Below are 17,229 nucleotides of genomic sequence, written 5' to 3'. Positions count from 1 at the left end.
AGGATATTCCAGGCCCAGATCATCTGCCCCCCTCTGAGTGGTTGAGCCATTTTCTCTAGTTGAAGAGTAGCTGTATCTATCCTGTCCAAACTTGGATTTCAAGCTCAGGGTGCCATGCTACCTTACTTCAAGTCACTTATATGAAATCCTTCCTTTCCTTCCATGTGCCAACTCTGTTAAAATGCATTCTATGATTGCGACTAAGACTCAAGATCTTCCAGTACTAAACGTAAATACTTTACAGTTACACAGTTAAATCATATGAGTTTATGTGGTTTCCTAGTGGCTTGTCAGAATATGCATTTTTTGAGATTTGTTTATTCTTGAGACACACAGAGAGAGGCAGAGACACAGGCAGAGGGAGAAGCAGGCTCCCTGCGGAGAGCCCAATGCAGGACTTGATCCCGGGACCCCGGGGTCATGCCCTGAGCTGAAGGCAGGCGCTCAACCACTGAGCCACCCAGGCGTCCCAGAATATGTATTTTCTACCAGGATGGCGGGTGATAGAGCTGCAGGTGGGAGAGAGAAGGGTGACAGCCTGATGAAGTTCTGTCTTGAGTTGAACAGGGTGTAGGAGGAGATACAAGCAAAGCTATTCCTTTGAGCTTTATAGCATCTTAGTCATTACAAACGCTTCCCCATATTTTATCTTTTGAAAGTGAGGATGAGAGTTTTGAAAACAATTGAACAGATTTTTGAACCAATAGTAGATGTCATTTTTGCTTGTTCTCTGAAGCTCCTTAGCAGATATTCATCTGAATTTGAATATACATGTTGTTCCTTGTAGGTATTCATCATCTGAGCTAAATGAATGTGTGGCGGATACAGTATTTGTTGACTATAGAAATTTTAAAAATTATTTATTTATTTATCTTTTAGCTCTGACCCAAAGAAGATGCTTTTGAACTCAGAGTTATTTTCAGTTTCTCTCTCTGTCCTTTGTGCTTACACAGCTTGTGTTTTGTGCCCTTGTTTTTTCCTCTTACTTTCTAGAAGGAATCGCTTTGTGGACTGGGAGGGATTATTCTGTTTCCTGTTTGTTGTACCTTATTAGTTTGCAATATGCATGCCCACGATTTACATTAAAAAGCTGCCCGTGTACCGTAGGAGTAATGTCAGATTTTCTGCTTCGTAGTTTTCCTGTAGACAGAGCATTGTTACCTGTGTGTTTAACGCTCATGTATCTCTGAAGATGGATATCATTAGGCATTTGGGAAAAGGTAGAACTGCTTGTACCCCCGTTATAAGGCAGGACGGTGCAGGCAGGTGGGTTGTCCTGCTGTATGCCTGTGGTGCCCAACACTTTGCAGTGATCCTGGCAGCACGTGGAAAAGTTTGCCATCATCGTGTGAAGAAGCTAAGCTGCACGTGCATATTAAGCTAAAAAATACAGATACAGTGTGAGGTTTCAGGTGTTGAGATATGCAGACGTACTGTAGTGTGATGTCGGAATTTGCAGAGCTGTTTGTGCTTCACCAGGGGAAGATGGTAGAACATTTTGACAGCTAGTCTTGTAGGATGCTGTGAGGCACTGAGTAGGTAATCGGGTGCCGTGCTCAGTGGCACAAATATTCCTAAATCCAAATGTAAGAACATGCCATGATCCCCTCAGTCACGGAAATGAGGGAATGCCTGGTGGCTTGTGTGTTGTGCTGGTGGAAGTACTTCACTAAGTGAAAACACTGCATGGGAGTCTTAGCTCAGGCTTCCATAACAAAATACCAGGGACATTTATTTGTTTCTCACAGTTCTGGGGGCCGGGGTATCCAAGATCAAGATGCCTGCTGATTCAGTTCCTGCGAGAGCTCTCTTCCTGGCTTGCAGATGACCGCGGTCTTTCTGTGTTTTCACATGGCATTTCCTTGTGCATGTATCTTTCTCTCTTCCTCTTCTTTTTTATTTTATTTTCAAATATTGTATTTATTTATTTGAGAGAGTGAGCACATGAGCAGAGGGGAGAGACAGAGAGAGAAGCAAAATCCCTGCTGAGCAGGGAGCCCAACCCAGGGGCTCTATCCAAGGACGCTGAGATCATGACCTCAGTCAAAGGCAGATGCTTGACTACCTGAGTAACCCAGTGTCCTCTCTCTTCCTCTTCTTATAAGATCTCTAATCCCCTCATGAGGACTTCATCTCATGACCTAATCTAACCCTAATTACCTCCAAAGCCCCCACTCCAAATATCATCATGTTAAAGGAAGTAGGGCTTCAACACATGCAACTTGTGGGGATCCAAACTTTACATCCATAACAGAGACCACAGGTTAAAACCAGCAAGGTCCCAATGCCCAGGAAGGCCCACTCTGGTGGCAGATTTGGGGTGTTTGGTATTGTCGTGGTCCTTAAGGGAATGGGAATCACTGATTATAATCTGGGTCATTATTTAAGGTATTTTAAATTACTTTTTAGTTTACTTTAAACGATTTGCTTTGATTTATAAAAGAGAATGTGACACACAAAGCAATATGATAGAATACCTAGGTACAGATTTCCGTATTTATTAACATCTGGTATTCCAAAATTCTTTTTTATAATAGTTAAAAAAAATTACATGGATGCTCCTCATCTTGATTGAACCTTTCACATCTTATAACCCTCACTCTTAAAAATACTGATCCCAGCCCCCATCACCTCTCACCAAGATTTCTGTAGCAGGCTCCTAGCCAGCCAGCCTGCCTTTCCTGAGCTTCTTTGAAGTTTATCTCCACAGCAGCCAGAGAGCTCTCTCTGTATCCACTCATATCTTTCCTTTATTTAGGACCCTGACAATGACACAAAGAAATAAATTCAACTCCTCCCTGTCTTATCTCACCTGCACCCTCTCCCACCGATTTATTAGGTGGCAGCCACTTTGGCCATCTTGTCTCTTGTACACATCTCCCTGAAGTTGATCCTCTCTTGGTTTTTCACCTAATAATTACTCCCTGTTCTATTTTCCTTACAACATGTGAAAGAACTGGAAATCATCTAATTTATTTATTGGTTTGCAAGCTTATTTTCCTGTCTTCCCACAGTAGAATGCAACCCCTTTGAAGGCTGGTCATTAAAAAGACTTTAAAATACCTGTTCTGATGTAGAAAAAGTAGGAATGCACAAGGATGAATGCCTACCTGGCTTCAAGTAAATATCTTATATAGGATAATTTTTAAATGTACTAACCATTGAATCATATCACAGATATATGTTGAAATGGGAAGATAGAAGACAGATCATCTATCACTGAATGAATGTCAGAGACCAGTATGATGATTAGTTAGGAAGAGCTGATGCGTTGCCACATGCAGATCTAATATAATGCTTTTACCTACCAGGTCAGCTCTCTTGTATTTCCTGGCATTCTCAAGTATTGCAGGCTGTTTTTCAAGGGGAGATTATCTTATAGTAAATAGAATATAAATATGCCAGGAATTTTGTGGCAGGAGGACATTAAACTTACTTTTAGAACAATAAATTAGAACTGTACAAAGTTTACTTTTTCATGGAACAATATTCATCATCTTAAAGAAAGCAGGGAATATGAAACACTGGGAGATATTGATTTAGAGAACTTTCAGGATATTCATTTGTCAAGACATTATCTTAAGAGAAAGTATTGAATGTTGGCAAATATAGGAAATATGATCATATGTGATTTTCAGAAGTAGGTTTGTTTTGTCAAAGTGAATTTATATTATGTTCTCCGTTATATTTAAATTGAAGATACCATCTAAGTTTTGGAATATTGTCAACTGAAAGGAAAACAAATTATTTTAAATTAGAGCAGTATTATCTAGATGTTACTCTTGGCATAAGTCCTTGAATGATATATGTTGGAAATTTTGTGACTTGTTTATAAAGAATGCATGTTAATGTGTCAGGGATATGAATTTTTTTTTTAAACAGCTACATATTAAAATATCAGAAGCCAATTTATGTGACTTCTAGGTGATATTTTCATAATGGCATATTTACTTTCATTTCATCTCATACAGGAAATATCTGTAACTTGGAATTAATATTAACAGAAAAATAAGTTTTTGCTTATAAACTTTTACATCTCACATTTGGATTCTGCTATCACAAAATCCCCTTTCTATTTAAATTAGCTGTGCCTTTAGTCAAATGACATCTTTGAAAAATATAAAGCCTCCGTGTAGAAAATTAGCTTAAAGCTATTAAACTAGGGGAGCCTGGGAGGCTCAGTTGGTTGGGTGTCTGCCTTCAGCTCATGTCATGATCTCGGGTTCTTGGGGTTCCAGCCCTGTATCCGGATCCCTGCTGAGCAGGGAGTCTGCTTCTCCCTCTGCCTCTGCCCCTCCCCTACTTGTGTTTTCTCTCTCTCTTTCTCTCTCAAATAAATAAATAAAATCTTTAAAAAAGTTATTTAGTGTTACTAGATTGAGGAGGTTTCCTTTTAACTATCAGGACTATTTTGAGTTGTTTTTTTTTTTTTTTTTTTTTTTGATGCTTAACTTGTTGCTACACTTAAGCAAAAATGTGGATTAAAATGTTTCTCTCCTATTGTATTGGCTACATATATGTGCACCTTTAGCTTTTGAATCTGTCTGTAAATCGTGTCTGACAGTAAGTGACACAGTTTAGTTTTGGAGAGCAGTTTGGGAGTTTGTAGTAACGGAATAGGTGTCATCTGCCTTCTTGCCCAGATGCTGGTGTCCTCAGGAGCTGAGTGGAAGTGGCATTCTGGTTCCTTCTCACTGTTTAACTGTTGACATTCAGCATGCTAACAATTTCAGCTTTTGGTTTTGAGTCTTATTCAAGGATAGAAATGGTACCTTCGCCTAATTGTTTACCAAGGGCAGTACATGCCTTGGGAAGGTTTTTATTTATGAGTCATTCTGGGAAATCCAGGCCTCCATTGCTGTATCCTTGAGAGTGTTAGGTAGAACCATGTGAAATTGCTGACATGCAACTTCCTTTAACCTACAAAAATGTCAGTTTAAATCTAATCGTTAATCTCATTAATTGAGCTAATTAGTAATCACAAAATAACATGTATACTTTTTTCCAATGCAGTTCACCATTTAGTAGTTTAATAACAAATACGAGATTCAAATTCTCTTGTGCTTTCAAGTACAAAGGGAGATGTGCCAACTCTTGGGTCATGGGGGAAACCACTGATTGGATTAAGGTTGGCCAAGCTGGAAAGAATTAACTTAAATCCCTGAGAAACCTAGAGACCTGTCAGCTGGTGTGTTTGGCCCTCAGGAAGTGGGATGCAGGCTGTCACTTTCTGCCATAGACAGTTACTGTTATCTTCATCAATGATTCTATCTCCTTTGTTTTTTGTTGTTGCTGTTTTTTGTTGTTGTTTTGTTTTGTTTACCCTAGCTCTAAGCTTGTAATTTTGGTTTTTAAGCTATATAGGATTTATTTATTTATTATTTATTTATTTAAAGGACAATGTAAATTAATGTTCTAATGTTTTCATGAGACTCTTTTCTAAGTTTTAATTGATTTTTTGTTCTTGCACTTTAAAATGTCATATGATCATTCTAAATGATGTTAGAATTCATATAAAAATGCCATTGATTTATATAATTGAAACTCCTGAGTCTTGTCCAAATGTTTACTTCAAACTGGATAGGCTGGTAATACTAAATTGAGGGCATTAAAATATAATTTAGTTTCCAAGAATGTAAGTAAGCAATTTATAAAAAATTGTCAATTAAAAAAATCCATCTTATATGATAGGTTGAAAATGGCACTTGACTTTTGTGACTTCTTCCCTAAAACCTCTAGTCGCAGTCTAATCCTAGGAAAAATATCAGGGAAATCCCATGTGAGGGACATTGTACAAAATATCTAGTTCAGTATTCCTTAGAACTTTCAAGGTCATCAAAAACAGGAAAAATCTGAGATCTAGTCGGAGCCAAGAGGAGCCCAAGGAGACATTAAGACTACATTTGGTATGATGTCTTAGATAGGATCTTGGAATAGTAAAAGGACATTAGGGAAAAATTAGGTAAATCTGAATAAAGTATGGGCTTTAGTTAATGATAATATATCAGTACTGGTTCATTAGTTGTAACAAATATACTAATGTAAGATGTTCATAAAAGGGGAAACCAGGTATGAGATATATGATAATTCTCTCTACCATCTTTGCAATCTTTCTGTAAACCTAAAATGATCCTAAAACATAATGGTTGCTTTTCAAACTTTTTTTTTTAATTTTTATTTATTTATGATAGTCATCAAAGAGAGAGAGAGAGAGAGAGAGAGAGAGAGGCAGAGACAGAGGGAGAAGCAGGCTCCATGCACCGGGAGCCTGACGTGGGATTCGATCCCGGGTCTCCAGAATCACGCCCTGGGCCAAAGGCAGGCGCTAAACCGCTGCACCACCCAGGGATCCCAATGGTTGCTTTTCAAATTTTATTTTTAACACTGTAAGTTTTTAAAATGCCTGCTCAAAGATTCCAGTAAGGAATTCAGTAAAGGAAACGATGTTTTTATTTGATTTTAATAGGCTTGGATGATGTCCTAATATTTTGAAATTGTTCTTCAAATTGACTTATTAATTATTCACTAGCAAATCAGCATAAAATATTTTTTATCATCTATGTTGTGGATTTATGGTAAGGTGAGGGAAGAGAGGGAATTTCTCAAAATTACATAAACAATAAAAAAGAAAACTAATGACTTATAAGATACAGATAATGCAAAATTGGCAAAACTTGCTTAAACTATTTTGTTTAGTTTATGTCTTTTATAGAAGCAAAGGGCATTGTTATCATTTGTTTAGAAAATAATTTAACAAATGAAGATATTTTAACAAGTATTTTAGTATGGAATGTTTGCTTCTTTCCTTTACAAAACCCAGAAACAAATGTAATTAGTATTCATTTTGTGAATTGTCTTACTGATAACTTTAATGCCTTGTCCCTGGCCCTCTTATACAACCTATATAATACCCGGGAAATACCTATGAATCCAGAGTTAGAGTTGCCAGATTAGCAAGTAAAAATACAGGATGCCTAGTAAAATATGAATTGCAGATAATCAATAGTTTTACTTTTTTTTTTTTTTTTTTTAGTATAAGCATCTAAATATTGCGTGGTACACACTTATACTAAAAAAAAAATAGTTTTTTCTACAATTCAGATTCTACTAGACCTCCACATGCAGAATCTGCTAGGTATGATAAAATTTGCAATTCTCTTTAATAATATTAACAATAAGAATTCTAATAGTTGAGCCTTTAGTATATGTTTCAGACTCTAACCCTTTCCTTGTGATAGAAGACCTTCTTTTGGGTTTACTAATTCTTCAAAGTCACTGTCTTTTTTTTTTTTTTGAGAGAGCAAGAGAGAGAGAGAGAGAGAGAGAGAGAGAGAGTTTGTACCCACAAGTTGAGTGGAGGGGCATAGGGAGAGGGAGAGAGAGAGAACCCTAAGCAGGCTCCATGCTCAGCGTAGAGCCTGACATGGGACTGGATCTCCAGATCTTCAATCATGACCTGAGCTGAACTCAAGAGTTGGATGCTTAACTGACTGAGCCACCCAGGCATCCCTCTATGTTACTATCTTAAATCCACTTTCTAGTGCTAAGACTTTTAGTTTTAACCTCAACCCAAAGTGAATTCTTACAGAATTTTTGCTTTTCATTTACTATGGAATGTTTCATATTTTGTTTTTTATGGTAATCACCAGCTATGGTCTTGTCACATCATAATCTTGAAGAGAGACTCTCTCGTAATCTTCTGCACACCTCATACAAATGAGCATAATGTGTTGAAATTTTTACGATTGAATAAGAAGTTTGTGTATTCGTTGGGGTAGATTCAGTTATGCTTAAACAAACAGCACCCCCATTTCAGCAGCTTAAAAAGAGTGAGAGTTGGCACATCTTTAGCATGGGGTTGGCAAAAGGTGGGAACAGAGGCTCGGGCAATTCTAGGCGTTTGGGGAGCCAGGCCAATGGACCTGGCACCGTAGTGAATTCCTCATGGTCATTGAGGTGGGGAAAAAAGAGTGAAAAGTTGAGTCATGTGTCACTCAGGCCTGCATCATCAGGCACGGTGAGTTACGTGGACATGCTCAACTTTAAATGCTGAAGGAAGCCAGTCTTACCACATGTCTTGGGGTCAGGGAGAGCCAAGATACTGGTGAGCAGCCTTAAATACAGAATAGAAAAAGAATATTGGTGGAGTCTTTGAAGGAGAGTTGGACAGCTTAGAAATATTTTAACTCTAGGAGGTATTTGTGAGCCTATAGCTTTTATTAGTAAAACAAAATTTTCTTTGGAATTCTTGTAAATAAAACAAAAATTGAGGAATTTGAATAAAAGTAAGAAAAAAATAAATGTCAAAGCCTCATGAAGGGCCCAGAACAGGGCATGATCCATGATCGGGAGTCAATATTATGATAATGTGCTCCAGTGAAATGGTAGCACACTCCAGAGTGGCCTTGCTGTTTTTCAAGATTTCCATGAAAATGAACTTTTCTGGAAATGCTATTCCCAGGTGTTAAGAGAAGGCAGATCAAACTTTTCCTGTATATACGGACATGCACATGCGTGTATGTGTGCACATATGTACCTATATGTGTATGTATGCATATATAGTTTTTAAAAAATAAACTCACAGACCTGATTTTTACGTTTCATTTTGGTGGGAACGTCCGAGACACTTGGCGGTTCTAATGCCTCTCATTCTCATCTCAGGTTGTTTTCTGCTTTGCCCCCGCCCTGTCTTCTCCGGGCCCTCTTGTCCTGGCTGGCGCGTCTGTGTGTCCCGGGGACCCCAGGGACCCAGGAGCGGGCGGCGCTGCTTCCCTGTGGTGCCCCCTCTGCGCGCCCCGTCGCCATCGAAACTGCAGGCTGCAGGCGCCTGTGACTGGGGGGCGGCTGGGGGGGTGCAGGGCGCGGCTGCGGGGGGGGGGATGCTGGGGGGATGCTGCGGGACTGCTGTGGGGGGGCTGCTGCGGGGGTACGGGGCGGGTGTGGGCTGCTGCGGGGGGGCATGCGGGGCTGCTGCGGGGGGGCGTGCGGGACTGCTGCGGGGGGGATGCAGAGCTGCTGCTTGGGGGGCGCGGGGTGTGGGGCTGTCTCTGGCAGGACGCTGTGGGGGTTGCGGGCTGCTGCGGGGGCGGGGCGGCTGCGGGGGTTGCGGGGTTGCTGCAGGGGGAGGGGATGTGGGGCTGCTGTGGGGGGGCTCGGGGCTGCTGGGGGGGCCGCTGGGGGTGCAGGGCAGCAGGAGCTGGCAGAGACAATCAAAGAGCGAGACGGCCTTGAGCTCTGCAAAAAGCTTCCAGTGCAGTTGCGGAGACAGGCCCGACAAGTCATTAATTTGAGCAGCCAGGCTCGTGGCGAAGCGCCCAGGCCCGTCTGTGCTCCCACCTCGTGGAAGGGCGCTGCCACGGCCCCCGCTGCCCTGTGCTGGGGCCCAGGGAGATTGGAGGGGGACTGAGGAGGGCTCCAGGGCAGGGCAGCAGCTCCCGCGGAGCACCCCGTGGTTCGGGAGGATGTGGCCCCCGACCCTCCTGGGCAGCGCTGGCCAGGCTGCGGCTCAGGGCCCTGGGTCCGTGTGGCCCCGCCTGCAGGTGTCTACGCGGCGGCGCGCCGGGGTGGGGTTCCGGGCCCACAGTACTGCGGGAGCTGCGGGCGGTAGAACAGAGCCAACGTTGGCTGCTTCTGTCTTCTCTGAGCATCGCTCTGCCCTGAAGATGGGAGGTAAACGGAGGCACTAATACCGTCTGTGTCTTGGGTGGCAATGAATCCTGCCTTCCTTGGACCTGACCTTTTCTCAGGTAGCTCATCCCAGAGACAAATGGGCGACCTTTTACAAGAAACACACGTAGTGGTGAGGAGACAGAACACAGAAGCCAGAGAGGGAATTCTTGATGGAAGAGAACTGAGGGAAATATGTAATATTGATGATGATTTTTATGACGCTCTTACACCATGTTTATTAATAGACGCTGATGTAGTTTTTCAAGTATAAAATGCAAAACAATTCAGAAAAAACATAATTGCATTTTCAAGTGTCTCTTATTACTTCCAAAATTTGTTCCTCTGTGTGTGCCTCTGTGTGTGTATAAAATCGTTAAGCTATTCTGTAAGGCACTCTTAAAAGAAGAAAGCTTGGATAGAAGTTAATTTTCTTTTCTTATATGCAAGATTCATTTATTTGATTCCACCACTCAGAAAGACTCAAGTTTACGTGCTGCTCTTTGGTGCTTACATATTTTTAGTTATTAGGTGGATTTATATGTAGTTTTACTCGAATTTGATGTTTGTAATTGTATATTTTTTCTTGCCTTTGGTCATAGCATTTTCCCCCCAAATGCATTAGTCTTTCTCATTTGATTCTCTTGTCTTTGTCTTAAAGATCAGTGATACTCTTTCATTTTTTTTTAAATTAACTTTTATTGGTGTTCAATTTACCTCTTAAGAGAATATAATGATAATAATAATGATCAAGATCATTATTATTGAAAGTGAGAATTTTTTCCCAAACCTTTTATTTTCCAGCTATGGATTGAGAAGTAATGTGAAATAAAAGCTTCTCAATAATAGATACTTTAAATATTGGAGATTAGCTACAAACGTATTCAAATATTGGTGATACAGTTTAAAAGCTATTTCTTCCTCTTTTGAAATCTGCTTCTTATACAAATTAAATATGGTTTATTTCTTATATGCATGATTTATAATGATAATTCAACATTACTTTCAAATGTTAACATTGAGACATCATAATAAATTGCAGAAAATGTAACTGGATGCCAATTAAAACAGCAAATAGCGAAATTCAAAGTGTGTAGCTAGTGTAGTACATGCATTTAATGCATTTATTAGAAAAGAAGAGTAATTGATAATGAGCTAAATGTTCGTCTTAAAGGCAACAGAGTAAAATGAAAGAAAGCAGATAAAAGCCAGCTATTGTAGAAGTTTGTACTACAGTCATTCCTAAGTATGCTTTAATGTTAAGAATTTGTTTTATCAGTTACGCACCACTTCTGTATTTACAGCAGAGGGGATTTAATATAGGAGCATAGTTACAAATTTGAAAGAAAAGCTAAGAGTCAAGCAAGGAGGCAGAGAAGTAACTCAGAGATTAGCTTCAAGGAGATGACTTCCATTAGCCCAGATCAGTGGTTCTCAACCAGGGCCTGTGTGGTCCCTCTCACCCCTACCAGAAGACAAGTAGCAGTCTTTGGAGACTGGGTGGGAGGTGCTAGTGGAATCTAGTATAGAGAGGCCAGGGACGCTGCTAAACATTCTCTGATGCACAAGCCAGCCCACATAACAAAGCACAATCTATCTGGTCCCAAAAAGTCAGTAGTACTCAGATGGAGAACCAGTGGTCTTGAGAGAGAGGAGAAGGCAGTGCCACCGGAATCCAAGGCCTGGATTTCCCAGGGGGAGAGGATGATCCAGCAGGATGTAGAGCCATGTGGGTGGGGAGAGGGGGAAACGCAGTCACTTTCAGAAAGGCTACTGGAGGCCAAGAGGAAGGAAGAGTGATATTCTGTATCTTCCCTCCTTCCTTCCATCCAGCCTCTTGGCAGGGACTCCCTGTTGTGAAACTTAGCTGGAAGCCTTCTGTTACAGGTGTACAGAACACGGGCTGCAGGGCAGCCCGGTGATGCTGAGTGGAATCAGGAAGGTAGAGGGGTAATTCTGAGGGGAGGCACCAGCCAGGAATTATTGTAATCCCCAATATCAACAGATGGAGGAGAGGTTTGGGATTATTTTAATCAATCTTAAAGAAGTACCACATTCCAAAACTAGGTTGCAATTAATAATTGCAGTACGCTAAGAATTTGTGAATATTCTTAATCTAACTAATACTGAAATCCTAGATTGATGCTATCCTTCTAATCACAAAAACCAAAAGAATATTTGCTCTCACCATTTCTTAGACCTCAGATATCACAATAAGACAAGAAAAGACAAAAAAAAAAAAAGACAAGAAAAGACAAAAGCATGGGAAAAGAAGAGGAAACATTTAAAAGTTATTTGCAGATAAAACAAATGTTTACATACAAAATCCAAAGGAATCTGAGAATTAACTAACAAAACTACGAAGAGATTTCAGCAAGGTTTCTGGGTAAAATATCAGCATGTTAAATACAGCTTATTTCTTTCATGCTTGATATCTATATTGATGATTCAGATTACCTTTAAAAGCTAACATTGAGACATCATAATAAACCTTAGAAAATGTTTGTACCTCGGTGCCATTTAAAATGGCAGAAGTGCACGGTAAACCAGTGGAGCTTTGAACACTTGTTCAATCCATAGCATTATTAAATGCTCATTGAATGTATGGTGTGTTTTTAAGCTAACCTTTTAACCAAATCAGGCTTTTGGACTATTTCTCTTGGTTTTACTTTCTATGCAAAGTTATCTTTCTATTTTGTTTAAGTATTTATATGCATTTAAATATATATATGTGTGTATGTATGTACATACACATGCACACATGGTTTGTTGAAGGAGTATGATTATATTGATTTTAGCGCTATGACTAAATGTTAGCCTTTTAAATGGAATTCTTCCCTATGAAATGCATTTGTAATCCATGTTACCTTGTTGAAAGATTATGTATGCAATCTATAATTTCATAAATCCATATAATTATACATGTGACATAGTCTTCCTATTCTTTCAGGGGAAATGGAAAGAATGGAAATAGTAAACTCTTGTCTATCTTGTTTTCTATTTCTTTATATGTGAATAGTACCTGGTTAAATATTTTATATAATGTTATTCATGATATGGCTGTTATTAAAAATGGAGAGTTTATATACTTTAAGATTTGGTCTGTCTGGGGATCCCTGGGTGGCTCAGTGGTTTGGCGCCTGCCTTTGGCCCAGGGCCCAGGGCGATCCTGGAGCCCCGGACAGAGTCCCGCGTCTGGAGTCCCGCATCGGGCTCCCAGCATGGAGCCTGCTTCTCCCTCTGCCTGTGTCTCTGCCTCTCTCTCTCTCTGTGACTATCATAAATAAATAAAAATTTTAAAAAATGTGTTTAATCCGAAGTGCTGAGGTGCTTTTGCAGCAGTTTTTCTTTGCAAAGCTTTGAGGATTTTTGATTGAGTTATGTATTCCTAGAGTAACAGACAAAAGAAGCAGTGCCCTTGCACAAATTCAATAGTGAGTTAGGGGGTTAGGAAGTGAAAATTGAGGCTTCAGGGGAAAGGAGATATTTGTGAAGACTGAGAACTGGATACACAATAGGCTAATAGCTAGTCTCTATCGAATGTTTGAAACTCAGTAGAACATAATTTTCTATGAGAATGATTTAACAGTGTAGAAACTTGTTCCTTAATGGGTAAGGACTTAGCGGCTCTATAGGAAAATTATTTCCAAGTTATTGAAATGAAAGATAAAGTCATGGGTAGTGTAAGAGGTTAACAGTATTTTGTTTTCCACTTATGCAAACCTCTTTGGGATTGGATAATTTATAATTTTTTCAAATTTGTTTGAAAGTATCTACTTAAAACATCAATGCATATGTATTTTTTCATGTCTAACTTAAAAGGTATTTAGGTTATACTTTCCTTTGAAAATTAATGGTGGGGTTTACCTTGGTTTAGTACAGGTTATCTGGGTGAGGAGATGTGATGCTAACTTCCTAAAGTAATTGTTGCTACCTTTCACTGACTCAATGACATTTGATATTAATGCCATGTTTCTGTGCGTTGCTGAGGTTATGATAAGTTTATCACAAAGTGGTCATAACAATGAGAGAATTTTAACATTAAAGGTTGTTGTGTTAACTTAGAAATAGGATAAGGCTTCAGTGTATGGTTAATGAATTCCAAAGTCTGTTTCCTTTCCTATCCACTTAAAGCAAGTCTATATCAGTGCTCAACATTGTATTCACCACTGACTAGTAGAGCTTGAAAATCTATGTCAGTCATGATATGACTGTCATGAAAATGGACAATTTATACCTTTGTACACAAAGTGACAGGTTAACCAAACTTGTGCTACTTTTCCCACAAGGAGGGAAAAAATACCAAAGTTCTCTTTGGGACCCAGATATCGTCAGCAAAAATGAAAATGCAAGAAGTCTGTTTTTTTATATTTAGAAGAAAATAGCACTGTCAGAGGAAATGACAAATGTGGGATCTTTTATGTCATTCTTAAATGTTGGCTATGAAAGTGTTTCCCTGCAAAGAGAAGAGTCTTGTGTCATCACAAAATGATGGGGAGTGCAGAGGAAGGGTAGGATATAAGATAACCAACCTGGATAATGGTATGCACCTTGGATGTTAGCAAAAATGAAGCTAATAGCTTATAAAAAAAACACGTGAGATATAGAAAAAATGATTTTGTATACATCATAATTTGACACAATTAATGCATTAAATTCCTGTTTAATAATTTAATCTGAACAACAAATTTAACACTAGTTAAGACTATCAAATTTAAGACCAGTTACTATTACCTGAATATGAAATTTAACCTGAATATCAAATTTAAGACCAGTTACTTTTACCATATTTTTTTCCTACATATAACACACACAGCCTTAAAAATAATATAACACATTTATATTCTTAAATCTAAATTAGTGAAATATTCTCTAGAAATATACAAGTGAGTAGCTTTAAAAAAGAAAGAATAGTTTTTTTTACATTTGTTTTTATTTAAGTTCAATTTGCCTACATATAGTATAACAGCCAGTGCTCATCCTGTCAAGTGCCCCCCTCAGTGCCCATCACCCAGTCACCCCAAACCCCTGTCCACCTCCCCTTCCACTACCCCTTGTGTGTTTCCCAGTTAGGAGTCTCTCATGGTTTGTCTTCCTCTCTGATTTTTCCCACTCAGTTCCCCTCCTTTCCCTTATGGTCCCTTTCACTATTTCTTATATTCCCCATATGAGTGACACCATTATGATGATTGTCCTTCTCCATTTCACTTATTTCACTCAGCATAACCTCCAGTTCCATCCATGTTGAAGCAAATGGTGGGTATCATCCTTTTTTTTTTTCAAAGACAGATTTTTTTAATGATTTTTTAAATTCAATGATATATATACATATATATATATATATATATATATATACACATAGAGAGAGAGAGAGAGAGAGAGAGAGAGAGAGGCAGAGACATGGGCAGAGGGAGAAGCAGGCTTTATGGAAGGAGCCTGATATGGGACTCGATCCTGGGACTCCAGGATCACGCCCTGGGTCCCTTTCACTATTTCTTATATTCCCCATATGAGTGACACCATTATGATGATTGTCCTTCTCCATTTCACTTATTTCACTCAGCATAACCTCCAGTTCCATCCATGTTGAAGCAAATGGTGGGTATCATCCTTTTTTTTTTTCAAAGACAGATTTTTTTAATGATTTTTTAAATTCAATGATATATATACATATATATATATATATATATATATATACACATAGAGAGAGAGAGAGAGAGAGAGAGAGAGAGAGGCAGAGACATGGGCAGAGGGAGAAGCAGGCTTTATGGAAGGAGCCTGATATGGGACTCGATCCTGGGACTCCAGGATCACGCCCTGGGCTGAAGGCAGGCACTAAACTGCTGAGCACCCAGGCGCCCTTATCCATTCTTTCTGATGGCTGAGTATTATTCCATTGTATACATATACCACATCTTCTTTATCCATTCATCTGTCGATGGACACTGAGACTCCTTCTACAGTTTGGCTATTGTGGACATTGCTGCTATAAACATCAGGGTGCAGGTGTCCCAGCGTTTCACTGCATCTGTATCTTTGGGGTAAATCCCCAGCAGTGCAATTGCTGGGTTGTAGGGTCACTCTATTTTGAACTCTTTGAGGAACCTCACACAGTTTTCCAGAGTGGCTGAACCAGTTCACATTCCCACCAAGAGGGCAAGAGGGTTCCCCTTTCTCTGCATCTTCTCCAACATTTGTGGTTTCCTGCCTTATTAATTTTCCCCATTCTCACTGGTGTGAGGTGGGATCTCATGGTGGTTTTGATTTGTATTTCCCTGATGGAAAGGATGCGGAGCATTTTCTCATGTGCTTGTTGGCCATGTCTGTCTTCCTCTGTGAGATTCCTGTTCATGTCTTCTGTTCATTTCATGATTGGATTTTTTTGTTTCTTGGGTGTTGACTTTGACAATTTAAAAAAGAAAGAATATCTTAAATCTATGTTAGTTTTCCTGTCTCCTACACTTCCTGGAGGCAGTAATGGTAGATGTTCTATGGGCGCTCTACTGTCTGTACTTCTTCCCTTGCTACCAGTGGGGGCATCTCACGTGCTGTTCATTCCAAGGGTGGAACAAGTTTGTTGAAGGTAAGTCCCCCACAGAAGGCTGCTGTCAAACTGCTCATGTTCTCCTTCTCCTCACCTTCTTCTTGAGCAGATGTCACAGGGTAAGCCCCTCTACAGGTCCTTGCCCAGTTGCTGGAAGTTGTGGAGTGGCTTGTGAGGCCTCCAATCCAGGCAGATGGGTCAGCTCTGGCAGCAGTGAAGCAGGGGCTATATTTTCAATTCAGTCCATTTTTTCTTAATTAGTTCACAATGGAGAAGTGACTTATTTGCAACCTGTTTGTGTTGATTTTAACTTTATGATAAAGTGGTAAATTCATATGTAGTCAGTAAAATCTCCTGTAACCTAATTTGCCTTGAAAGATAAACAGATAGGCTCTAGTGAGAGGAAGCCTCAGTCCCCACCCAGGGTACATCTTTGTCCATGCCTTGGCAGTGGGAGCAGATACACTATAGTTCAACTCCTGCTGGCTGCTCATTTGTTTGGTTTAGAAAAGATGGCCACTTTTTAGAGCGAGTGTTTCTATCTTTAAGTGTCAATTCAGGGCATTTCAGGTGGTACCATGACACTGATTAAGTTTTAATAGTTTTTTTTTTTTTTTAAGTTTTAATAGTTGTGCATGAGTGTCCTCAGCTTCAGACACTGTTAACATCTTAAAACTACCTTTTGCTTTTTTGTTGTTGTTGTTACTGCCTAGTGGTTTTGGACAGATATGGAAGACTGTTGATTCGAATAACTATTTGGGAATGAATAGGTTTCTGCAGGAAATATCCAGAAATTATCAAATCAGACTGTACTGCTTCCCACCCTCCCCCAAAATGTTTGATAATTTCTCCTTCCCAATAATAGAATGGTAATTTTCCAGTGAAAACTCTTACTTAGCATAATTGTCTCCTATTTTTAGCTAATCTTAGTGCTCAGAATGAATTGTGAAGACTTGCTTCATTTTAAATTATTAAGATGTTAACAAGAAAGAACCACATTGTCTGTGAAGATCATGTAG

General features: G+C 39.6%; 1 pseudogene; it reads right to left on the bottom strand.

Moving 5' to 3' along the window:
• Positions 1–1,345, bottom strand: part of LOC140596351 (transmembrane protein 19 pseudogene) — a 31,826-nt pseudogene extending 30,481 nt beyond the window's left edge.
• Positions 1,346–17,229: the final 15,884 nt, after the last annotated feature.

This window comes from Vulpes vulpes, unplaced genomic scaffold (genome assembly GCF_048418805.1).
Source record: "Vulpes vulpes isolate BD-2025 unplaced genomic scaffold, VulVul3 Bu000000627, whole genome shotgun sequence".
NCBI classification, from domain to species: Eukaryota; Metazoa; Chordata; class Mammalia; order Carnivora; family Canidae; genus Vulpes; species Vulpes vulpes.
This window is presented reverse-complemented; position numbering and strand designations above follow the sequence as displayed.